This window comes from Chelonia mydas, chromosome 1 (genome assembly GCF_015237465.2).
Source record: "Chelonia mydas isolate rCheMyd1 chromosome 1, rCheMyd1.pri.v2, whole genome shotgun sequence".
NCBI lineage: Eukaryota > Metazoa > Chordata > Testudines > Cheloniidae > Chelonia > Chelonia mydas.
The window spans coordinates 279,465,505-279,491,272 of NC_057849.1; the positions used below are offsets into that span (position 1 = coordinate 279,465,505).

A 25,768-nucleotide genomic window follows, 5' to 3' on the forward strand; every position below is an offset into this window, starting at 1 on the left:
AATGTAGAACTCCATACTGCGTCGTCATACATAGAAGACTTGTCTAAAATCATCACTCAAGGAGGGATGGTCAGGGAATGAATATTTCCTAGGGTTGTAATAATTACTTGTTTCCAGAGTACCTCGGACTGTGTCTCTACTAATTTTTTGGCTTGTACTGGTATAGCTGATACCCTGATTTGAAACTGGGGATCACTGATATCCCGCTTTGCACCAGTGCAGCACTTCTACATGTCTATTGTCTGCATTCATTTACACTAGTGGTAGAATTTTATACCCGCTTTTCTCCAATGCAAGCTACTATGCAAGGTGTAGGACAATGGAGCATCAGGTCTAGCATCTGTGTAGGGGAGGTATATGGAAAATGGCTGCTGTTGAACAGCACAGGCATATATCTGCCCTAACCTTTCCCCCTTCAAAAAGCAACACAGAAGAATAAAACAATTACTTACCTGAAAATGAAGCTCCAGATCCAAAGAACTCTTTTCTTGTTTGTTTGCTGGCATTTATCAGCCACGACAAAGCGATTGTTTCAAATGAACTCTTGGAATATATAGTTTCTTTCAGGAAACTTCCACTGAATTTGCTGTATTAATGGGTGAGGGGAAGGGAAAAAGGATGGAGAAAGTAGCTTTTCTTTTTAAAACAGTAAAGTCTTAGCCTGGTTCCTTGATTTAAAACCATAAACTAATTAGTAGGTAGGGCTTTGGGCTTCACTTCTGCATCAGGAAGGGTTGGAGTGGGTGGTCGGGGCAGGGAGTTAAGCAGATACTCATACAGTTTTTTTTATGCAAGATGAATTTAGGCTATACCTCAAAGAATCACTACATTGACTTCCCCCTAAAATCTTAATCACTGTGGACAAGAATCTCTTCCATTTAGAGAGAGACAATAAGCAAGGAAAACAAATAAGAGCCCAAAACCAAAGCAAAACAAAATTAGAAGGAAAACTTAAATAGTAACAAACACAAGTAAGGGAAAATGCACAGAAAAGGAGGAACTAATAACTATGTATCCTTGCTGGTTTTAGAAATACAGAACAAAAGAATAAAATGACTCATTGTTCTATGTTACTATCACCAGCAAGTGGTATACAGCTACTAAAGTCTCTTATCTCACAGTATTTAATTCATACCAATTTTCAGGACAGTATAGAATAAATCTTAAATTAGACAAATATGGTTAAATACTGTTATGGTTTTTAAAAAATCCTACACCTGTCTTCCTTCGTTCTCCTTGCACATGGGACAGGGATAGTTGCTTACTAAGTACAGGTTTCAGAGTAGCAGCCGTGTTAGTCTGTATTCGCAAAAAGAAAAGGAGTACTTGTGGCACCTTAGAAACTATTGTTAGTCTCTAAGGTGCCACAAGTACTCCTTTTCTTTATACTAAGTACAGTTCCCAGCACAAAGAGCATGGCCTTTAGACACTGCCATAGTCTAAGTTAATGCCAGTACAAACATAGCTAAGGAGAAACATACAGATAAACCTCCTATTTTATCTGAGGACATTTAATATTTTAGAACAAGAAAACAAACAAACATACTTTACCTCTTCAAGCTACTGCAGATGAGTGTCAATGCTGGTATAGTGTCTAAAGCAATGAAAATATGTCATCTTCAAAATATTTTCACTAAACCTAGTCCATAAAAAATATACAAAAAAGTATGTATTTTATACCAGTTTGAATGAACTCCCCACTAAAGATGTGCCCCAGTGCTAGATTAGTTTGTGGTTTGTTTTATTTTGATTTTTGGAAATGTATTGTTTTCTAAATCCACACATAAAATACCTGCGTTGTTGGGATCTTCATGACTTCTCTGGTATTTGGTTTATAATGTTTCCTTGTGTAGTCGTTCATTGGTTTGGCTGGAGTGCTAATGTTTTTTTTTTCCTGTTCTTAAAGTCAATTTACTCATTTTTGGCTCTCCATTTTCTCATAACTCAAGGCTTTATGGCAAACAAAGGCAGACAGAGGTTATGGGCCTATTACAGGAAGGGTGGGTGAGGTTCTCTGGCCTGCAATGTGCAGGAGGTCAGACTAGATGATCATGATGGTCCCTTCTGGCCTTAAAGTCTATGAGTCTATATATAAGGAGAGAGAGAAACCTCAGGTCTTCATTTGATTGTGTTCTGCCTTTTCGTAAGAGAATATTTTTGTTACTCAAGGCCACTGTTTTTTCCAATGCCAGTTCTGTGCTGGTCACATGAACAACACTTTGTGTTTCTAAGGAGTCAGGCAGACCTTGAAGGAAAACAAAGGCAAGCTGTCCTTTTCCATCTGTTCAGTCTATCTACACTTGTACTGGCTAAAGCTTCTGCTGGCCCTTTCAGCTTTCTCTGAGAAAACAGAGCAGTCTGTGCTGTCCTCAAGCTATAAACATGTAAATATGTTTTCATTTGGAACCCCCTTGTTGGCTTAATTCAGAATTCATGGCAGACCAACTCCATGAAAAAGAACGTATGAAAATGACACGCCTTCCTCTGCTCACCTGCTCAGCAAGAATTGAACTGATTACAGTTTGCATTACCCAAGGGTACTATAGGCCAGAGCCATGGCTTCCATTTATCTTAAAACAGTACTTTGGAACAGTCAACAGAATAATCACCTTGTTTTACTCACGTAATCTATGATTTTTCTATTAACTCACTTGAGTCATCCGCAATGATAACATCGTATTTGCATTGTAAGAGTGCCTAGAAGTTCCACCTGATTTTGGGGCCCCAGGGTGCTAGATGTTGTACACTTAGACAAGAGAAACAGGAGGTAGTAGTAGACACTTTTCCCAGGTGGGGAAATGAGACACAAAAAAAAGTCTTGCTTAAGGTCAAATAGGAGACCTAGGTTCCGACCACAGACTAAGTCCCAGTCTGACGTCTTAAACACACAACTATCCTTTGTCTCTAAATCACTGCTGGAATCTAGCTCTCTCACACAATGGAGGGTATTTCTCAGTAGCCTATTAGATGACTTTAAAGATCATCTTCCTTCATAGTTACTTTAAACTGTGAGCAGAAGATGAGACAGAGCTGCTGAAACAAAATTCAAAAGATCTGCGCGTTGGGAAAGTATGAACTAATTGGGCTGTTTAAGGACAAGGACTGCAAAGACCTTATTGACTTTGCAAAATGGATTCTGTCAACTCTTTATAAGCAATTATTTCAAAGGATGACTTCAGGGAGGCTATATTCAGTCACAGGGCTTTGATCCTAGAATGTAGCAGGAAAGATAAGATAATCTCAAAGATCTTTTAGATACAGGAATAGTGTTTGTATCTAGCGATCTTTTGCAGAATGTCTCTGGAGTCTTAAGAAATACCCTTATTTGACTATAGCGCTCAACTGCTAATGCTGCTTACGTATGCTGCAGGTGTCTGTTGTAGACATAAAAGGCAGCATACAACAAAATGTGTCCACCAGTGGATGAGTAATAAAAGGATAGATTAAACCGGCTGCTATCACCCTAGTGATTTTTTTTTTTTTTGAAGCAACCTACAGGCTCAAAGTCATAATGGGAATGCAGTTCTTTGTCACTCCAAGTAAATCATTTATATCTTCCTCTCACACAACCTATTCTGTGTCCTAAATACAATCCACTCAACATGTGGCTGCACTTTGTAGGTCAGACAAAAAAATCTGAGAATGGAGTTTCACCCAAAACACTCGTAATTTAAGTCATGTTGGAACTTCTAGACCAAGACGAGGGAGTATACAAAATCCTACTTTGGCCCAAAATAGATCCCACTACATGTCTTGTCTCTTATGTGGGCCACTTGAGAAGATGGTACATTTGCTATTAGCTGACCTTTGTTGGAGTCTCTCATATTGTCAGTGACTGACTGAGCAGACAGTGTCTTGTCTTAAAAGACTGTGAACAGCCCATGATGCTGGCAGACCAGTTGCCTGATCGTGCCACAATTGAACACTGACAAATATGTAGCAGGAATCAGGTAAAAATAGGTATTAGGGTTCTAAGAATGTGTTTAGACGTTAGCATAGGCGTGTGCAGCACATTTCATTAGGGTGTGCACCCAGGGAGCCCTGCCCTAGCCCTGCCCCCTGACTGCCCCCCTCAGAACCCCCAACCCCCTCTGCTTCTTGTCCCCTGACTGCCCCCTCCTGGGACCCTGCCCCTAACTGCCCCCCAGGACCCCACCCCCTATCTAAGCCTCCCTGCTCCTTGTCCCCGACTGCCCCCTCCTGAGACCCCCCCCACTGTAACTGCCTCCCTAGGACCCTACCCCCTACCTGTCCCCTGACTGCCCCAACCCTTATCCACACCCCTGCCCCCAGACAGACCCCCTGGGACTCCCACACCTATCTAACCACTCCCCACCCCCTAACAGGACCCCCAGAACTCCCGACCCATCCAACTCCCCCTGCTCCCTGCCTGCCCCGACCCCTCTCCACACCCCAAACCCCCCTCCCTGCTCCTTGTCCCCTGACCACCCCTCCAGAGACCACCCCACCCTCTAATCACCCCCCCAGGACTCCACCAACTATCCAACCCCCCTGTCCCAACTGCCCTGCCCCCTTGGACTCCCATGCCCTAGCCAACACCCCCATTCCCCATCCCCTGACTGCCCCTGAGACACTCTGGCTCATATCCAACCCCCCCGGCCCAGCCCCATTACCACACCGCTGCTCAGAACAGAGTCCCCACCAAATCCCACCTTGTCAGGGTTCCCTCCCCACTCTGAACTCTAGGGTGCAGACGTGGGGACTCGCATGAGAGACCCCCTAAACTTATTCTACAGCTTAGGTTAAAAACTCCTTAGGCACAAATTCTCCCTTGTACCTTGGGTTTAAGTAACGCTGCCACCACCAAATGATTTTAACAAAGAACTAGGGAAAAGGACCACTTGGAGTTTCTCTTCCCCCAGCAATCCCTCCAAGCCCCTACACCCCCTTTCCTGGGGAGGCTTGAGAATAATATCCTAACCAATTGGTTACAAAATGATCAAAGACCCAAACCCCTGGGTCTTGGAACAATGGAAAAATCAGTCAGGTTCTTAAAAGAAGGATTTTATTTAAAGAAAAGGTAAAAGAATCACCTCTATAAAATCAGGATGGTAAATACTTTACAGGGTAATCAGATTCAAAACAGAGGATTCCCCTCTAGGCAAAACTTTAAAGTTACAAAAAAACGTGATAAACCTCCCTCTAGCAAAGGAAAAATTCACAAGTTGAAAACAAAAGGTAATCTAACGCACCTTGCCTTATTTACTTACTCTTTTTGTAATATTGGAGATTTGTACAGGATGGTTCAGAGGAGAAGGAGTTTTTATGTCTGCTTTCCCCAGAGAACACCCCACAAAGTCTTCCCCCTCCCCCCAAGATTTGAAAGTATCTTCTTTCCCCATTGGTCCTTTTGGTCAGGTGCCAACCAGGTTATTTGAGCTTCTTAACCCGTTACAGGTAAGGAGGAATTCTAGGCTACCCTTAGCTGTATGGCTATAACACACCCCCTGGACATCCCCTTGACCAATGACGTGATGGCACTTACAGGGCAGGTACAAAGAGCGCCAACCAAGCTGGAGCGCAGGGGTGGAAGAGCGCTATGACTGACGTAAGTCAACAAAGGTCACATGTAGCACTGGGGAGGCGAGGGGTGGCAGTTTTGTAGAAATTTTGTTGGTGCCCAGAACCCGCCCCCACCCAAACTCCGCCCCAACAAACTCCGCCCCCCACCTGCCCAAGGCTCTGGGAGGGAGTTTGGGTGGGGGAGGTCTGGAATGCAGGCCCGAGGCTGGGTCAGGGGATTGGAGTGCAGGCTCTGGGAGGGAGTTTGGGGATGGGAGGGGGTGCAGAGGTGTGGGGTGTGGCTGCAGATGAGGGGTTTGGGTGTGGGAGGGGCTCAGGGTGAGAGTAAGAGTGTGGGGGGTGAGGGCTCTGTCTGGGGCTTGGGGGTTTGGGGTGTTAGAGAGGTTCAGGGCTGGGGCAGAGGGTTGGAGTGTGAGGGGATGAGGGCTCTGGCTGGGAGTGGGGATGAGGGGTTTGTGGTGTTGGAGGGGCTGAGGGGTGGCGTGTGGGGGGATGAGGGCTCTGGCTGGAGATGAGGGGGTTGTGGTGTTGGAGGGGGCTCAGGGCTGGGGCAGAGGGTTAGGGTGCGGGGGGATGAGGGCTCTGGCTGGGACTGGAGATGAGGGGTTTAGGGTGTTGGAGGGGCTCAGGGCTAGGGTAGAGGGTGCGGTGGTGGGGTGAAAGCTCTGGCTGCAGGTGTGGTCTCTGGGGTGGGGCAGGGCTGGGGATGAGTTTGGGGTGCAGGCAGGCTGCTCCGGGACAGGGGCCAGAGAGGAGGACTCCCCCCAGCCCTTTCCCTGCCGGCAGCAGCAAGCTCTGGGAGAGGAGGCCCCCTTTCTCACCCCCCCCCCAGCAGCCCACTCACCCCCACCACTGTAACGGCATGTGCTCCTAGGGCCCCTCTCAGGTCCAGGAATCTCCCTCTCCTCCCCTGTGGTGGGTGGCGGCGGGTGCTGTGTGCACCTCCTCCCCTGCTGTTGCCCCTGACTGTAGCCTCACTGGGGGTGAAGGATGGGGCTGCCTCCTTGTCCAGAGTGGGGCAGGAGCGGTGACTGCGGGCGGGGGAGCCACCTGTGCTGGTGGCGGGTCCCGCCGGAAAAGGGAAGGGTCTGAGGTGGAAGGGCAGGCGCAGAGTCACTGTGCCCTGGCAGTGGAGCTGGGGAGTACTAGGACTCTGCGGCAGCAGTTGCTGCAGGGAGGCAGCATGGAGCTGCTCGGAAGAGGCAGAGACGCTCTGCTCCAGGGCCCGGGGAGGTGTGGGGGGGGCAGCAAGAGGGGGCTGGGAGAGGCGTGGGGGGGTGGCAGGGGCGACCGGGGGGGACACCCGGCCCCAAATATTGGTGGAGCTGGGCCGACTCCACTCACCCCGCGCCACTGGGGGGAGTAGCGATGTAAACACGGCTCCGCCGCCATCGCTGCCTGCAACTGCTGCAGCCTCCTCCTCTTCCTCCTCCCCACCCCCCAAGCCTCCAGTGCGGGAGGGGGAGGAGCAGCATTAGGAGCTCAGGGCATTAGGGTGTGCCCCGGCACACCCCGTGTGCACGCCTATGGATGTTACTGAATGCTTGTGAGTTGCTGCATGCATCCCTCTCGCTTCCAGCATCTTTATCCCATATTGTAAGGTAATATTTAAGCATTTGTATTGTGACTGTGAAAAACACCAGACAGGAGAGAGACATTAACTAGTGTAAAGTGTGGGTCTCCAACAGAAGGTGTTACATCCCATCCAACAAGGAATTTCCATAGGCACCAGATGGACTATTTTGGCACACTGAAGAGAACCAACAGACTTTGTTCCACTCCTCCCCCTCTCCTTCTCATCCTCCTCCCCCCCCCCCCCCAATGAAAAGGAGTCATGCAAGTGAATTCCTCCCATCAACTGAGTTCACATCTCAGAGCATATGGGGAAGGGGGAAAAAAATCCCTAACAAGAAAGAACTATATCTCTATGCTGTTGGACTTTGGGGGAAGGCAAAATTTTCTCGACATAAGCAAGAGAACCCCAGCTGCTTAGCCTGGGTTAGCCTAAAAGACATCTAGAACTAATTTATTATAGAAGCTTCTACCACCTTTTGAAACCTAAGATTGTAACTCATTTGGGTTTGTATATTTACCAGCTTTAACCTTGTAAATAACTCTCATTTCCTTTTCCTATTAATAAATCTGTACCATAGGATTGGCTACAAGCATTGTCTTTGAGATTTTAAAGTGCAATTGATTTGGAGTAAGTGACTGGTCCCTTGGGACTGGGAGCAACCTGAATATTGCTGTCATATCTCATATAAGGGACCACCTATCACAAAGGTAGGTTTACCAGGGTGATGAGACAGACTGGATTACCCAAGGGGACTGTCTGTGACTCCATGTTAAGGCTGTTATAGTGCCAGAGAAGTTTGCACTTGATAGTTGGGTGATGAAATCTAAGTATAGAACTCACAACGAATTAGGGGTTTGTGCCCTGCTTCCTAACAGTCAGCTCTGAGGTTGGTACTCATACTCTTGAGCTATGGCAGGACTGCTTGACAACAACCTAAACTTATTTACGACAAATTCATGCTCCTACATACACAATCTTTATGAATGTTTAGCACTTAGGGAAGGGTTAGTTTTACACCCTTAGCTCAAAAACATACAGGGGTGTTTAAAGGGCTTGAAGTGAGGGATCTCTTGAGTTGGTTCCATGCTGGTAGATATGTTAGGGTTACTGGTTCTAGGACAGAGTGGCTGATTGTTTTGTTTAATCTAAAGCAGTTAAGGCACTCACTTCCCCTTATGTGTATTCAATTATACCATCCCCCACCACTTCCTGTGTTACGGCATATTGAATGTAAGCAAAGAGAGCAGAGTTTCTGGTTCATCGCTGAGCTTTATATACAAAGTACTAATTCCCATGATCATAATAATGAGAACAAAATGGGGATTCTGTCTGGAATTCACACTTTCTTCTAAGGGGGCTCTTCCTAAAAATGTAGTACAAATTCCATTAACACAGGTGCCAGTTATCAGAAATGTAAAACATGGCAGCTTTGTAATCAACAGATCTGATTACCGTAGTGAGTTCTTAATTTTTACTCGTGTTAGCAATTCAGAGCCAACAAAATGGTGAGAGAGTGAGCTGGATTCTATTCAACCTAGTTCAAGAACATTGTATTCATTCACAGTTGCACCTATGGAACCACAGTCAAAGGTGGAGAGGAACCAGATTTTGCCTTCACACCTGTACAACTCTACAGATCTAATTGAAGGCAGAATTTGGCTCTCAAATCTTATTACTGGCAGTAATATACAAGCAGGAAAAAACCCAGCTTTGCCATCAGATGCCAAGTCAAAAAATGAATACAACCAAATAACTTCTGATCTACAGTCACTGAGAGACAAATAGTGAATCCAACACTGGCATTTCTACATTCACTTTTCAGTGGAAGCACATTTTAAAATCAGCATTGTGAGGGCATAAATGTGTCTCTGCTATTTGGCCTGTGAAACAGGAATTGTGGTCCTTGATAGAATATGAGAAAAATGATGGGAAAGATTATGATTATATCAAGTATTTTGTCCAGTAGGAATTGCAAATTCTGCCACTGTGAGTGGAACTTAGGGGACTCCAGACCTATTTAGCTATTGGACTCTTTTGAACAGCAGGAAGAACTGCATGTGGTAATTTTAAAAGCAAAAACTGCACATTGTCTTAGAACTTTTAGGTTTTTTTATTTTTAAATAAAATAAAATCTCAATGAAAAGTCATTTTGAATGGAAAAATCAAAACGTTTCATTTAAAAAGCCAAACATTTTGTGATTTGTTTGGGTTTTTTTTCCAAAAAATATTAAGGCTTTTGGCAAAATCTACATGAATTCAGGAAATGTTTTGGTGTTGCCCAGTCTGCATGTTTTGCTGAATGAAGTCTTGGGCAAAAAATTTCACTTAGCTCTATTCCTGTGTGACCTTCGACAAGTGACTTAATCTGTCTGTGTCTCAGTTCCCCATCTATAAAATAGTGATGATACTTGTGATAGGTTCGGTCACAGAGACCCCCTTGGGACTGTCACCTGATGTGCTGAAGTTACCTCTGAGCCCATTTTCCCTGCCAGCTTGGGACTTCCAGAACCCTGCCTTGTTGAGCCAGACATACTAGCCTGCTGCAACACAGACCCAGGTCTGGTCCACACCCCCAAAGTTGCAGACTTTAATGAAAAACTGCTCAGCAGGTCACCTATCTCCAGCACCCAGACACCCAGTTCTCAATGGGATCCAAACCCCAAATAAATCCATTTTACTCTATATAAAGCTTATACAGGGTAAACTCATAAATTGTCTACCCTCTATAACTGATAGAGAGATATGCACAGCTGTTTGCTCCCCCAGGTATTAATCACGTACTCTGGATTAATTAATAAACAAAAGTGACTTTAAGTATAAAAAAGGATTTAAGTGGTTTCACGTAATAACAGACAGAACAAAGTAAGTTACCAAGCAAAATAAAGCAAAAACACGCAAGTCTAAGCCTAAAAATTAAGAAACTGATTACAGATAATATTTCACCCTCAGATGTTCCAATAAGCTTCTTTCACAGACTAGACTCCTTCCTAGTCTGGGCCCAATCCTTTTCCCGGTACAGTCCTTGTTAGTTCCAGCAGACATCTTAGGTGCAAAACAGAGGCTTTCTCATGACTGGTCCCCTTTGTTCTGTTCCATCCCCTTTTATAGCTTTGGCACAAGGTGGGAATATTTTGTCTCTCTGGGTCCCCACCCCTCCTTCTAAATGGAAAAGTACCAGATTTAAGATGGATTCCAGTATCATGTGACATGGTCACATGTCCTGTGAGACCTCATTCTTCCTAGCCCACACATACACAGGAAGGCTTGCAGGTAAATAAGCCCATTCACATCCAATTCCTAGTCAATGGGAGCCATCAAGATTCTAAGCCACCATTAATGGCCCACACTTTGCATAATTACAATTGGACCTCAGAGTTATACTTCATATTTCTAGCTTCAGATACAAAAATGATACATGCATACAAATAGGATGAACACACTCAGTAGATTATAAACTTTGTAATGATACCTTACAAGAGACCTTTTGCATAAAGCATATTCCGGTTACATCATATTCACATTTAGAAGCATATTTTCATAAAGCATATGGAGTGCAACGTCACAATACTTTTCCATTTAGACTGTAAACTCTTCAGGGCAAGGACTGTCTCTTACTAGGTATTTGTACAGCACCTAGTGCAATGAGTTCTGATTTTAAAAACTGGGAACTCCATAGGTGCTACTGTAACACAAATAACAAATTAAAACTGTGCTCTAACCCTTATTCTGGCTTCCTTGGTTGACCTGAGCCTGTTTGGATTTGGCAGTGGACTCCCTCAACTCAGTCCAAAGAGGGAAGGCTCATTCTGAAAGAAACGTGCATTAAAGAGAAGGGGATTGATCCAACAATATTGAAGGCAATGGAGTTATGACAACTTACACAGCTGAGAAACTGCTCCAAAGATTTTTCTCTTGTGTTTTACCATCTCTTTCTGGTGATAAAGCCCTGATCACTCTTGTGAATCACTGAAATAACTGACTGCCTCACAGTCACTCTATATGCACAGGAGAGAGAATCATCTTGAATTCTTAGCACCAAAAAAGCCCATGTACTCTCCCTCTAAACTGGGGAGTAAGACATGGGGGTGACAACAACTTGTATGTTATGAACTGGTAAACTGACTTGGAAATATTTGCTATGACCTCCCTTCTCTGCAATGGCAAGGTCTGTTGGAACATAGCAGAGAAAGAACTGTTGTGTGTGATCATTGTATTACAATCCTCACTACATGCTGTTGGTCCAGATTGGTGACTGTATCGTAGAAAAGAGAGATTGAACTGACATGTGAGAGAAGCTTCCGAAAGTAAAAGAGGAGAAAGAACGGAAGGATAAAAAAAACTAAGAAGAGTAGTAGGAAATGGATCATAGGGAAATAAATAAACAAGTCAGAAAAGTATGATTAGTACAGGGGAAAGAAAGAAAAAGATGTTATGTCAGAGATAAACTAATAGCTGTGCCATGTATGGTAAGCTTTAAAGTCTTATATCTCTCACTACATCATTCAATTGTACAAAACCTGTTCATCTAGTTATGCACTTTTACTTTGCTGCAGTTATACACTGCTCTTATCTTATTACCACATGCTTCCATAGTTATTCTGACATATACAGTAGCTATTGTTCAAGGGTAGCAAATAGCATCTAATTACTGAATACTGCAGCATGAATGTGTCAAATTATGTGTGATTAAAATCTAGCTTCAATCATAGCAGTTGAGTATGAGTGTGCTGCTTGTAGTTACGTGAACAAGCACAATTTTCTAATTTTAATATTCTCATGAGAGAGGTGTATTTCTTTCCTTTAAATACGTGCAGTTAACAAAAAAGCTTGTCTCTTGCTCAAGTGTGTGTGTGTGTGTGTTTGGGATTTTTTTGGTACCCAAAAGATCAAAGAAACCATGTACTAAACCAGAAACAAGTGACTGCCCCCAACATTCACTTCTGAAGACCTGGGTTTATACTAAAGGGTTAGGAATGTTTTCATTTGTAGCAGTTTTCTGGCGACTGGGCATTTTCCTTCAGGAAACCAATGACTGAAATTCTGGCATAGGTAACAAGTGAAAATAAACCTGATGGTATCAACTTAGTCACTTTCTTGACATTAATCCAGTCAAGATAAAATCACATCCTGTTTCTAAAAGGGTGTCATTAACAGGGAGGGTTTGGGGTTTTTTTAATCAAAACTGAAGAAACACCTTGAAAGATGAAGAAACAGCTTGACAGTGTCCTTTTTAAACAACCTTCAGAACTGAGAGAACCATTTCTGAAAGTCTGTTTAAATTCCTGTAAACATCTGAGCAACCCAGGGAAGAGCATGCTGAGGGATGGATAATAAAAATCAATACAGGCTTAAAATAAAGGACAATAGCAAAAGGGGGAGAAAAGAGGGAAATGGATGCTACAGTAATTGCTGTAACTCTGGTAATATTTTGTCATTTTCATCTGGCTCAGTTTGCTGTTTTTCTCCTGTGATGAAAATCCTATTTAGGGAGATATTTAAGTCTTTTCCAATAAAGGGATAGTGATGAGTGGAAAATGGAATTGGATAATGATAAGAAATTGGTCTGTTCTTTCTTATAAAATAATTGAGAATAATGGCATTAAACTGGTTACGTGCTTATACTCTGGGTTGTGGTTAGCGTGACCACATGTCCGGATATTAGGGGCTTTGACTTATTTAGGCAACCTTCTCTCCTTCCCCCCTCGCTGGGAAAAAGTGTCCAGATGTTTCACATTTGCTATCTGATCACCGTCGTAGTGGTGAACAATGTCTAACAGAAATCTAAATGAGGGATCTGGCTGTACATAACCATTGTCCTGAGATATGCAGAAGAGTAGTTGGGCTACCTTATAAAAGTATATTTATCTTGTGTGTAGTGGCAAGCATATTAACATTTCAGAAACTGACTATGGTGACCATAGAGGCTACCCCACTGTCAATAATAATAATAATAGATCTAGCACTTATATTGTACCTTTTTTCATCCATGCATCTGAAAGTACTTTACCAAGGATGTCAGTATCATTACAATAATTATCTAAGCAAATACCAAACAAGCAGTTTTTTAATTACATTTTACAGTTACCCAGGAATGGGATCACCCTAAATGTCAGCATCCAATCACTGGATTCAAAGGCATGGCAGCAAAAAGAATGAGAATGGGAACTAGGCATGAATAAAATAGACTTGGCAAAGAGAATGGGAAGGGCTGTGTATTTATTAGCTCAGCTCTGTGGAGCATATGGAGCACACAAAGCTGTGGTTAACAGAGAATACTAAAAGTAAGAGATTGAACAAACTTATGAGGTTATCCAGAGAGGACAATTCCCCGCCAGTGCAGGATTGCTCCCTACATTGTGTTCTCCAGCTCTTTGTTCAGTCTGATTTTTAAATAGTCGAGTGTTTAGTTACTAGGTAACTACTCTACAATCTCATAGATCTTTGCTGTTAGGACAATTTTTCTGATATTCAGTCTAAATTTTCCTTTGCTTAGCTTCACCCCATTGCTTCTAGCTATATCTTTTTGGCCCATGTTAGGCAGCAGCTGTCCTTCTTTTTGATGCTTAAATCCTTCAGATATTTAAGGGCACAGTCCAGCAAAATGCTGAGTGCCTTTTGTTCCACCCTGCACGATGGAATTTAAAGTGACTCTGGGGATAAAGAACATTCCATTTTCTTCTTAGGAAAAGGACAGATGTTCCAAAGACACAATCTTTCTTGTTTGTAGTCCTATGGATTTCAGGCCAACTGCTGACCCATTGATTTCTCCTCCCCATCCTCCTGTTGCAATACTGTATGTGACTGACCTGTGTGGGTGCAAACCCTGAGGGTATGTTTATATGACATTCCCCAGGAAGCAACCTGAACTGCTGTGTCCCCTTAGCTCTCTAGTCTGGGATACCTTTTTATACTGCTTTGCTAGTGAACAACAAACCCCTCCAGGCTCTGTTCACTCACAGCCAGCAGCATACAAAGTCACTCCCAGCCGAGTACATGAATAGATACAGGGTGATGCCCGCATATCCCTCAGTCTGAGCCTTGCCCCCAGAAATGGGCATCTTGTACCGTTCAGTAGCCCATTAGCCCATACAAGCTCATAAATTAGTCCATCATTCCAACAAAGGGTAATGAATATGCACCAGCCTTGTTGTCTCAAGTGGAGGCTTCCCAAACACTTCAGCCAACCACACTGGTTTAAATAAAACAATAAATAAGTTTATTAACTAGAGAGAGATTTTCAGTGATTTTAAAAGTGGTAAGACATAAAAGTCAGAGTTGGTTACAAAAGAAATAAAAAGATAACTCCTAAACTTTACCAAGCTAATTCCTAAACTTTACCAAGGCTAATAAGTTGAAAAAGCAAAAGTTTCTCTCACCCCAAAATTTTCAATAGTCTGTACTGGTTGGAAAACCTCCAGGCCAGGACCACTACCCCCAGTGCAATGATGCATGTATGTCTTTCAAGTGACCTTGCTGCCAAGAGTAAAGATGAGGGAGGAGAGGTGATGAGGAGGTCACTGTCTCTCCTTTTTATACTCTGATCCTTTGTACTGGAAAAATCTTTGCTGGGTCAGGCAGTTCCATGGTGTATGTGGGTTGCCAGTTGTCCTTCAGGTGAATTGTAAATTTCCTGTTTACAGCTCCCCTGCTGGTGAATCTCTGATTAAGCAAGTAATGTCCTTTTAGCACCTAGCTGGAGTGCTAGTTCTGGGTAACAATCCTATAGTACAACCTCATAGCTCCATATACAATGTTGATACACACATTATAACAGGACAATGACGTTCAGTAGATTATGAGTTTTCAAATGATACCTCACAAGGCATACGTTGTATGAAATACATCATAACCATATAAAAGTGGTGAACATGGGGGTACAGGATGTCGTGGGTACAGTAGGTCACAGTTTACACTACAGTGCTGCAGCTACACTGTTGTAGCACCACAGTATAGATGTTTCCTCCATTGATGGAAGGGGGCTTTCCGTTGATGTGGGTAATCCACCTTTCCAAGAGGTGATAGCTAGTGTGAAGGAAGAATTCTTCTGTCGACTGAGGCACATCTACACTGGGGGTTAGGTTGATCTAACTACAGTTCTGAGGGTGTGAAATTTGTTTGCAGTCCTGAGCCATGTAGCTAGGTCATTTTTAAGTGTAGACCAGGCCTCTGCTATGCGTGTATCCGGAGGTCTACCTATGTGAGATGGATGTACACAAAATTGCACCATGAAAATCTGGCCCCATGTGAATAAGATGATCCAGCTTTGGCCTCTGATGCTTACTGAAACTGTTTATTAGAGTCTTATGTATTCATAGATATAATGGGCTAGATCCTTGGGTGCAGCCAAACTGAACTTGGTGCAATACCCAAGGAGAGGGGCAAAGGTTGTGTTATGCCATTTTGACAGTCCCCCCAACCCTGGGAACAACTGGGGCCTGGTTTAACCTCAGACAGTTAGAGCAATCCTGAGGCACCTCTAACTTGTTCAGGCACCAAGGTGCTGTGTGTTCTGGCCATGCCCTCTCTCTCCCCTGCAGTGCTCTCCACACTGGGAGTGGGGAGGAGACCAGGAGCAGGCGGGATAGGATTAACTGTGTTTTAGTTATTTCATTTATCATTCCTTTTTTTTTTTTTCTACCAGAGTGGAACAAAGTGGGGACAGCAGCAATAACTGTCTCTTTCTGTGTTTTCTCTTCTCTAAACCAGCGTTTCTCAAATATGGCCACAGTGGCCACAAGGGGCTTTTCTTGCAGCCACAGCCTCCTGGTCAGTGATGGGGGGGGGGGGGCAAAGCAGTGGTCTCTCTCCCAGGGCCACCAGCAGGGGTTGGACCCTGTCCCCCTGCCCAGAGACACAAATGCTGGAGGAGCAGGCAGTTAGTGAGTTCCCCACCTTCCTGGGGATGGCAGGGTTGGGCTCTAGCCCTGGGGTGGTGGGCAGCAAGCTCTGGCCCCACAGAATTCACACCCCCATCACCCTTGGTTCCTGCTGCCCCTGCTGGCCTATCATGCATTCCCCCCATCCCCTATTTCCCCTGTACTGACCTCCCCATCTAAGGCTTAATTTGTCCCTGGGCTTGCCAGGACTGAGTAAGTCTGCTGCTGTGAAAATTGATATTTGTATGTTTGTTAATATCACTTTTCACAGCAGCAAATTTACTAGCTAGCAAGTCCAAAAAAAAAAAAAAAAGGCAACCAAAAAAGCAAAAGAAACAACAACAAAAAAGAGAAGAACCTACAGAGCACCTTATTTGTGTTTCTATTCTGTTTAGGTCCAGTAAAGAATAGAGACAACTGTACATTATTTTTATTATTGAGTCTGCAAAAAGATTCAATAAATTACAATGATTTGAACGTGTGTGTGCATATTTATTTGTTTTTCCTAAAGTTAATTAAGTATCTTAAGAAAAATTTGTCAGCACGGCCACCAGCAAGAGTTGGTGGCCGCACTTTGAGGCCACCAAAAATTTTGTTGAGAACCCCTGCTCTAGACTGTGCATATTCATTTCTCCTCTTCTAGGTCATTTAATCTCTGTGGCAATGCTTTGGAATCTTTCTACTTTCTCAATACCCACTTAAGTTCAGTAATCTAGCATCATCCTTGCTAGTGCTTACCTGCCTAACACTAACTGGCTCCCTTATTTCACATATAATATGTTGGCTTTTTGCACTGATGTTTGTGAGTGGTAAAGTGTACAGATATAGCTTTCTCGCAACCAGCAGTAGATTAAAACACAATATTAACCCATGAAGCATGTGTGGTCTCCAGGGGAAAGAATCTTGCCAGTGTGTTCAACAAGAAAGCACGGTCATTCCATTAATTATTCAATGGCCTAATATCCTGCCTCCCAAGGAGCTTAGGATACTATGGAGTTATCAGAGCTGTATGGTGGATTTCTCAAATATGGCTTAATATGATCATTTATGGCCACTAAGCAGTTCTAGCAGAAAAGGTTCAGGTGTATGACATCCTGCAAAAGCAATCTCAAAAGCCCTGCGTGCGTGCACTGTGGGAAGGGGGGAATAAAGGGATAGGGATCAGACCAAGGGATAATGCCTAAATCATAAAAAGGTGCACCATGTGACTCATAATTGCCAGAAAAAATGACTCAAATTGCTAGTAACTTTGTCACCTTTTTTACCACACATTTTCCTGACTTAATATGGATGGAAAGGATGGTTCTACTTAAGTACCTTTTTTCATGTATATCAAATGCTTCTTGTCTTCATCTTCCAATATTTTCAGTTTCTAGTAACGGAAGGGTTTCCTGTGTTTTAGCTCTCTGTATATAAATGCTTCTACCATGGGAGATAAAGTGTAATGAGTTTATTTCACAATAAGTTTGCAATATCCATAGCCTCAGAAAAGCATTCCATTGACAACAGCAAATATAACCACAAATGACTAGTCTATGAATCTGCTTCTGTATGCCTTAAGGGAACTCAGACTGAACTTCCCTTCTTTTTTAAAAAGAATGAGGTGAGCTTTTAACCAAGGACATATCCAGTCGTGGTAAACAAACCAATTAGCTGTGCCCAGTAGATCAGTTGTAATAGACCATTGACATTTTGATGCTAAGCTGCCAATTCAGAAGTCTATCAGTTGACCTTCTTAAAATATTAAATTGTCAGTGCATGTGTGAACTATCCCAATTTTTAAAGTACTTTAGGTCAAGTCCCTTTCTTTCAATCGCCACATCTCCTCCTCAACTACTATACAAAACTGTTAAAAACAATTGCGTGGAAAGTGTCGGAATGAAGAGCCAGGTGCCGATGCTGCAATAGCCAGAGCTGAGACATCAGTGCAGTGGCAGCAATAGGGACTGGGGCGTATGTGTGCTATTGTGATGACAATAACTATTGTAGCCGCTGCATCTCCTTTGCTCACTTGAACCCCTGGTGTAGAAAAGCCCTTACATACGTGCACAGTCCCACTGACTGTAAGATGCTGAGGATCCTGAACTCTCACTAAAGTCAGGGAGCGCTGAGGGCTCCTAGCACCTCCCAGGAGGCACACAGCCCTTTGCAAGATTAGGTCTCAATAGAGCAGTCAACCTTTCTACCAGAGAAGGACAAATCATTTTTTTTTGTTCCTGTCAGTTCACTCACTCAATTGCAGTCAGAAAACTTACTCTTTCAATCATGCCATAGAGGTATTTTTGTATTGTTTTTGTTTTCAGGAGCAACCTCTACATTTCTACATCTATATTTTAAAGCAACAAGTCTCACTACTGGTCATCACCAAGGACAGAAACTCTGATCCTCAGCGTAAAAAATACAGACCTCTGCCACTTATGGAATCGCTCCATTAACTGGTAGCAATAGCAAGCTCTTACCCTCTGAGGGACAGGCATGTCTAGAGAAAGACACGATCACATCTGCTTAGACAGCATGTTACATAGAATTCAAAGCAGATTTATTCCAACCAAGCACGTATGGAGCACTGGAGAGGCATAAATGGACTTGGAAACAGAAGGAAACACAGGGGTCTGACCACCCCATCTGGGGCTCAACGTACTTTTGCCAAAATAGGTAGAAATTACTTTAAATTATCCCATAGTATAAATTGCATCAAAGAAGATGGTCCCTTAGTGGAGCCAGGATGGGCATAATGTGGTGCATATGGCTTCTTTGCTTTTTGGGGGAGCTGTAAGTACAGTGTATATGGCCTTCCAAAGGGTAGCCAAGTTCAAATCTTATTTCCTGTAATCCCTTCCAAAAGCTGCATAAAATGATGAAATTACAGCGACACAAGGCTTCTTTAATTCTCCCCTCTGCTATTCTGCATGTGAGACTGCAAGGAGATTTTGGTGCCAATGTGATTTCCTGAGAGGACTTAGAATATTTGCTGGATATACCGGTGATTGATGTAATATAACTTATTCTGTCATGGAGCAGACATGCCAAACCTGCCAAAAAAAAAAAATGCAGAAATTGGGCTTGTTTGGTTTGTTGCTTGTTGCTGCTTTTTTTTTTTTTTTTTAATCGGCTCCGGGCAAGCCAGGGCAAAGGGGGGAGAGAGTCGGGGTGCACAGCGGGCCCACCACAGTCCCAGCGGGGGGATCTAGTCACATAGAGTAGTGGGGTTCTTAGGGATTGGCTTGTTTTGGCCTTGTTTTGAAATGGCATTCGCTTGATTTTTGGCTTATTGTGAAAGTCGGGGTGCTTATTTACCATGTGAAAATTGGCAACTGTGTCATGGAGATCTTATTAATATGGCAGTGATGACATGCTGTGATGTTTTAGGGATCAACCAGACCAGTCAGGGATTCTGTCACCGCTTTTATGCTGTGCTGCTATTGTTCAGTTCCCTGACATCAACAGCCTGCCCACAAGCACAAGGTCTCACCTTGGCTTTCACCAGCCTAGTTACTCCTTGCAGGGTGACACCAACAGCCCTTCTAGTCCTGAGTTTCCCCAAATCTGTCTTCCCTGAGTTCTCAAGTACCAGATACTCTCACTGTTCCCTTCTGGTTTGTCACCTCCAAAGGCACAAAACCAGCCCCACAGATCAGTTCACTTTGCCACACAAACTCTCCATGCAATTTGCACTACTGAGACCTGTTTTGGGTAAAAATAAACAAAGGGTTTAGTTAATAGGAAAAACCACAGATTCCGAGACAAAAATAGTAAGGGAGAGCAAACATAGACAAGTTACTCAGAAAATAAACATAGAGACAACCTCAGGCATTACAATTTCATAATAGATATAACTTTTCTAATACAAATTAGTGATTTTTCTTTTGAATAGTGTTCCACCATATCCCTTAGCTCAGTGGTTCTCAACTGTGGTCCACCGTTTGTTCAGGGAAAGCCCCTGGCGCGCCAGTCCGGTTTGTTTACCTGCCGCGTTCGCAGGTTTTGCCGATCGCAGTTCCCACTGGCCATGGTTCACCGATCCAGGCCAATGGAGGCTGCAGAAAGTGGCGCGGGCCGAGGGACATGCTGGCCGCCCTTTCCGCAGCCCCCTTTGGCCTGGAGTGGCGAACCACAGCCAGTGGGAGCCTCAATAGGCCAAACCTGCGGACGTGGCAGGTAAACAAACCGGACTGGCACGCCAGGGGCTTTTCCTGAATAAGCGGTGGACTAGAGTTGAGAACCACTGCCTTAGCTACGGGGTGGGGGGGTCCAGCATCCAGGGAAAGCTTCCTGCCCAGAAACAGCGCCTTGGTTTCTGAACAGATTTCCCTTCAAATCCCTTCCATTTAAAATGGGTTTGCAAGTTTGACTTTTTTTCCACCCTTCGGTCACTATAGATATTCAATGTGGGGAAAGTCCCAGTTGCCTCAATATCTTTCCATTTAACTCTAATGGCCCATCTGGGTTGGACAAGGAATCATTAGTTTAGTCTGGTTTTGCATAAACACCTGGCTTAAGAAGTGCCTCTCGCTCACTTGTGCTGGTGTGAGGTCGAACCGAAGTTTATGAGCACAGTTCTACATCTATACAAATTCATACCCGTAGCCTGCGTACATATCTCATACTGATTATTAAGTTTAGAACATTACAGGCTTTAATAAAAGACCTTGACTTGGTTCAGCTGCTCTATCATGGGGCCTAAACCTTCTGTTCTCCACTTGGGGTGTCTGGATCCTGATTGTCACCCATGCATATAGGAGAGCCTGCCTGCTGTGGGAGGCATGCCATTCAGGTGTATCAAACTGAGAGTGAAAGCACTGTCTCCATTACAGAATAATCTCTGAATTAGGGCTTGTCTACACTACACGTTATGCCAGTATAATTTATGTTGCTCAGGGGTGTGAATAAGCCACACCCCTGAACAACGTAAATTATGCTGACCTAAGCACCAGTGTGCCCTGCCGTCCTATGTTGGTGGGAGTTTCTCCCGCCGACAGAGCTACCGCCTCGCTGGAAGGTGGTTTTATTATGCTGACGGGAGAGCTCTGCATAACGGGAGAGGTTTGCATGGGCACACCCACCCTGCCTAGGTGCTCAGGATAATGGGATTGGTTGCCCAAATGATCACTTGTGGCTGGGTTGGATCCCCAGTCTCCTTGTTATTCAGGCAGGAGTAATAAAGGGTTGTTATGCTTGTTGTGTGAATCAAGGGCAACAGAACTGTACCTGGCATACCCCGACGGAGGGACTTTTACTCTCAACTGAATGGCACTCGCTAGGCAGGGGACATGGGTTCCAAAGCCCAATGAGTTGAGGGTGGGTGGGCCTTGTTTAAGGTTCCTAGACACTATTTGACCCTTCTTCTCTCTATGGTCTATTAAAAGAGCTAATTTAGACTCAGTTGGGAGCCTTATTGCATACTGCAAAACTGAAATCACTGATACCTAGGTCTAAGTATTAGACCTACTTTGGGACATTGTCTCTGATGCAAGAGACTGCCCAGAGTGCACCAACAGTGAGGCTCCCTCACTGAAAATCACAGAGAGCTGAAATCACTGGCAACTGTGTTAAGTGGTGGGCCCTGAAGACCTCTCGGTGAGTGGCCAGCTAGCTGGTGGAGAGGTGCAGCAAGCAGGGCGGCTGGCAGAGAGGAGCAGAGCCCCATAGAGAGGCACGGCAATCAGCCGGTGGGGCAGCAATAGAGTGCCCGAGCAGCGGCGCATGTAAGGTGCCTCCTTACCGCCCCCCCTTCCACCCAGGATGGGAGGTGAACTCTGTAGATGAACCTCTGAACTCTGGGTCTGCACAGACCAAGGACAGCAACTGTGAGTGGGGTGCAGAGGAGGGATGGGCACATTAAAGGGACTTTTGGGTTGCTGGTCTTAAGAACCTGAGAAGAAAAGGACACTGCCCAAATTACTTGAGGTGGGTCTTTTGCTCATGGTTTATGTTTATGAACCTTAGTTGTGGTGGTTTCCCAAATTAATGCTGAGTAACTTCCCTCCTTTTATTAAATGTTTTTGCTACACTCAGAGTTTGTGCTTGCGAGAGGGGAAGTATTGCCTCTTAGAGGTGCCAAGGAGGATGGAGTGTAATTGTCCCAGATCACTGGGTGAGGACTCGAGCTGGTTTTGTGTTGTATTGTTGAAAAGGAACCCCTTGATCCTGAATCCAGCCCTTCTTGCTGCCAGCTCTGACTGGCTGAAGGGCTACATCTTAAACTGGAGACATGAGGGCAAATTTATTTGTAATTAACTTTCTAAACCTCAATTTCTCATATACAAAAATCCTTTCTCATGCTTGATTTTATTTTGAATAATAAGCCAATAACACTAAGTTAGCACCATTGGGACCATCTGTGACTACAATTAGGTCTCAATGCTCATACATTAATGGTTTGCTGTTATGTTGATTATAGAACATATCTGCAATACCAAATGTTCCTTGTCCATTTAGTCAGTTACTAATCTTCTCATTATAGATAGTGCATTTAGGAGTATCCCTTATCAGTTACACCATTTTTGTCCATTACAGTCCTAATCGAGTAACAGGCATCTCTTTATGTACTGCACATGTTTACAGAAAAGAGACCAAGGAAATGACCTATTTACCATGACTGCTTTTCATGGTATCTGGTTTACCCAACTGATTGAGCAGATGTCTTTAGCTTATCATCCACTATATTATCAATTATAAAACATATCTATAACCAAGTCATTATGACAGAAATCACCTATTAAAGTAATGTCTGATAAGCTAAAAGCATCTTTCCGTAGATTATTGTATTGATCATAGAAAACAGCTGCCCCAAATCAGTTACAAGCAGTTCCTTTTTGGGCCTCTGGACACATTTCCCTAAGGGTCAAGGGTTAGAGTAAAAAGGCACACAATCCATTATTTAATAACATTCTAAGGTCCAGCTAATATTCATGTTATCAATAACATTCCTTGTGTCTCAGTTAAAGCTCAGAGTAAAAACAGAGCGGATAATTGGATACAAGCCTGCTCCGATTAGACATTCGTTAATCCTAAACAAAACACTCTTTAGCATTTAGAGTTTAGCTAACTCAGAGAGGATTTCAGTATTTTTGGCCAAGGAGTCATGAATTTAATGCACAAACGAATCACAAAAGATTAATATTTACTAACAGGGCTATTGTCTCCCCTGGGATTCAGAACTACATTCTCAATATACAGGAGCAGAGTACATGCATTTTTCTAACTGATTAAGCCCAAGTAAAGAGGAGTCAAAGTCCTGGGAATAGAGAGGGGGTTAGATCAAACAAAGAAAACTAAGTCAAATCAGGGAATTCAGTATTGAGAATGTCAAGCAGAGAGGATGTGAGTAATCACCAATTTGTGTTTTTTGTTTTTTTGTTTTTTTTCAGATTCATTCCAAGTTTGCTTAACTTTGTACTTACATGTAGCTGACAATGTGTTGACTAATTTGACTTTAAGATCAATGCCATGATAGGCAAGTGTTTCCACTCTTGTTCCCAGTAGCCATTTCATCTGATTTGTGAATGTTTTGGCTGGAATGTATTAAATAACAGGTGAGGACCTGAGGATATCATCATGATCAAAGATGGCCCTCACTTAGTGGAACTCACCAGATGAGGCCCAGGGAAATACCCCATTTTCTACTTTTTTGTAAAAATTTTCCCCCCAAACAGAATCAGTACCCAAGAGTTGGCCCAACTAATGAAGGGAAAAAAGATGTTTTGTAATATCTACCATATGGATAAGAATAGGTACAAGTCAGTAATCTTTCTTTGTATTCATTCTGTTCTAGTACACAGGCTAAAGGAGGAGGTAGAGGTAATTTTACTGGTAGGCTATATTTGTACAGTAATATGTGACTCAAGACAAAGGCAGTCTTTGTCTATTGTTTCCTTTGATTTGCATTCCAAAGGTACCAAATATGAAAACATTATTCATTGGGACTTGAAATCAGTCATAGTGACCTTTGTTTGCTGCTTCAAATCCTGACTGTGACTGTTTAAAATACTGCCTCCTATTCTTGCAATAACCTCCCTCTTTGCTTCAAAAAGACCACATAATCCACTAAAACACTGGCATGCATAGTATTCATAAGTCAGAGCTCCTTTTTGCACTGCCAAGTTCTCTATGCCCATCATCTGTTTTCAAAAGTGAAAGACCGGATCTACTTAAGCATAAATACAAACCAGAGCAAGAGATTTGAAAGGATCAGATCTTGGTAGACACTTCTGGGAGATAATCTGTGAAATATTCATCCTTTACATTGCTACATCGTACACTTCTTGTCTTCTGAGGTCTGAAATATTTCCACTAACCTCTCTTCTGACTATAATAATCCTTCCCCTCCAAATACATTGTGCTGTCCACCAGCAAAGCTGCATGTATGTCTTCAGGACAGTAATGATAGCTGATGGATCCATCTCTTTAACCAAGCCTGTTATATAACTCAGTATTGCACTGTTTCCTCTGGGATGTCTGTGAGTTTGCATTAACTGTTCAGCATTCAGGAGTGTGAAGGGAGTCAAGGCTGCTTCTTCGTGAACCAGTTCATCAATGTCAGCCCCAGAAATCAATTTCCTTTTTCTTTCCTAAATGTGTCTTATGTAAAATAGACTGGTGGCCTCAGTTACCGTCTGATTCCTAGCATTCACACATCAGAAAACAGTGCCAATGTTGGCAGTCTGAGCAGACAGTCAAAAGAAGGAACAGGGATAGGGAGTGAACTATTTTCTGTTCCCTAGGGCTGTGTTTACAATGAGAAATTTAGGATTTTGCCACAATTGCAATTTCACTTGGTTTGCACCTCTGCTGGTGGTAGTAACATGGAGATTGCTGTGTAGACAGCATCTGGATGTTTTAGCATCATGTTTCCTCACTCTGAGGAGGATTACCATGTCTGCAGCTGCAATAGTAGACCTAAATTTGCAAGTGGAGATGTGGCCTAGAAATTAAATGTTAATTGTTTGCAGATGGGAGAGAAGTTAAATGTTAGGTGATAGTAGTAGAGATTTTTATGCCACACAGGGGAAAATAAAAATTCCTTTCCAATTGATCATTAGGTTCTTGATGGGACATAATACAGAGCAATGCTGCTTTAGTCTTACGGTCTCTTTCAGGAGAAGTCTGTAAAGTGAAGCAAATTTGGTGGAGATCACTTCTGGAAGAAGATTGAAAAGTCATTCTTAGCTTTATTTCCTAATTTCCCCCAAAGTGCCCAGAAAGTATGCAGCAATCGACCTCTACCCCATTCTTGGATTCTGTGGCTGCCTTTTAGAACACTTGACACAGCAACTCTGGTGATGGTCCTGGTTACTGTGTGCCTTCATTTAGCAGTGTAGAATGGGCCATTACTATTCCCCCAAACCGAGCTAAGGCCTTGTTTATCTTGGATAGCCAAGGCTTTAACATAGTTGGAGAAATAAGGTCCCATTTACAGTACAAAGTGGAACCAGGTTTCCTGGCCTGGCTGTAGTGTAAACAAGCCCTTAGTGTGTTGGAAGTAGCAGGATAGTTCCCATAAGTATGCCACCTGATGATTTCTCTCATTTATTTTTATAGAGGTGAGTTGAAAGGCCTGCTCTGATTAGACATTTGTTAGTCCAGAAATGTATTGTTCTGTAACTTGAATTATAACGCTTACCTGTGGAATCCATCGTCCGATAACTCTCTCTGCCTTACAATTTGTGGGACCTTTAGCTTCCAAAGAGGGGAATTCAGGCCAAGAGCAGCCTATCCTTCTGGCCCTGTACTAGAAGTGGCGATCTGATGGTTGTCCTTATTTTGTTCCATT

The 25,768-nt window shown here is 43.4% G+C and overlaps 1 long non-coding RNA gene across 1 annotated transcript; it reads right to left on the reverse strand.

Annotated features, from left to right (window-relative positions):
- Nucleotides 1-538: 538 nt before the first annotated feature.
- On the reverse strand, nucleotides 539-24,204 carry LOC122466071. The gene is made up of 3 exons (XR_006291295.1): nucleotides 24,165-24,204; nucleotides 1,552-1,594; nucleotides 539-586 (listed from the first exon to the last, which is right to left on the reverse strand). It is a non-coding gene; the product is annotated as an uncharacterized LOC122466071 (long non-coding RNA).
- Between the last annotated feature and the right edge of the window lie 1,564 nt (nucleotides 24,205-25,768).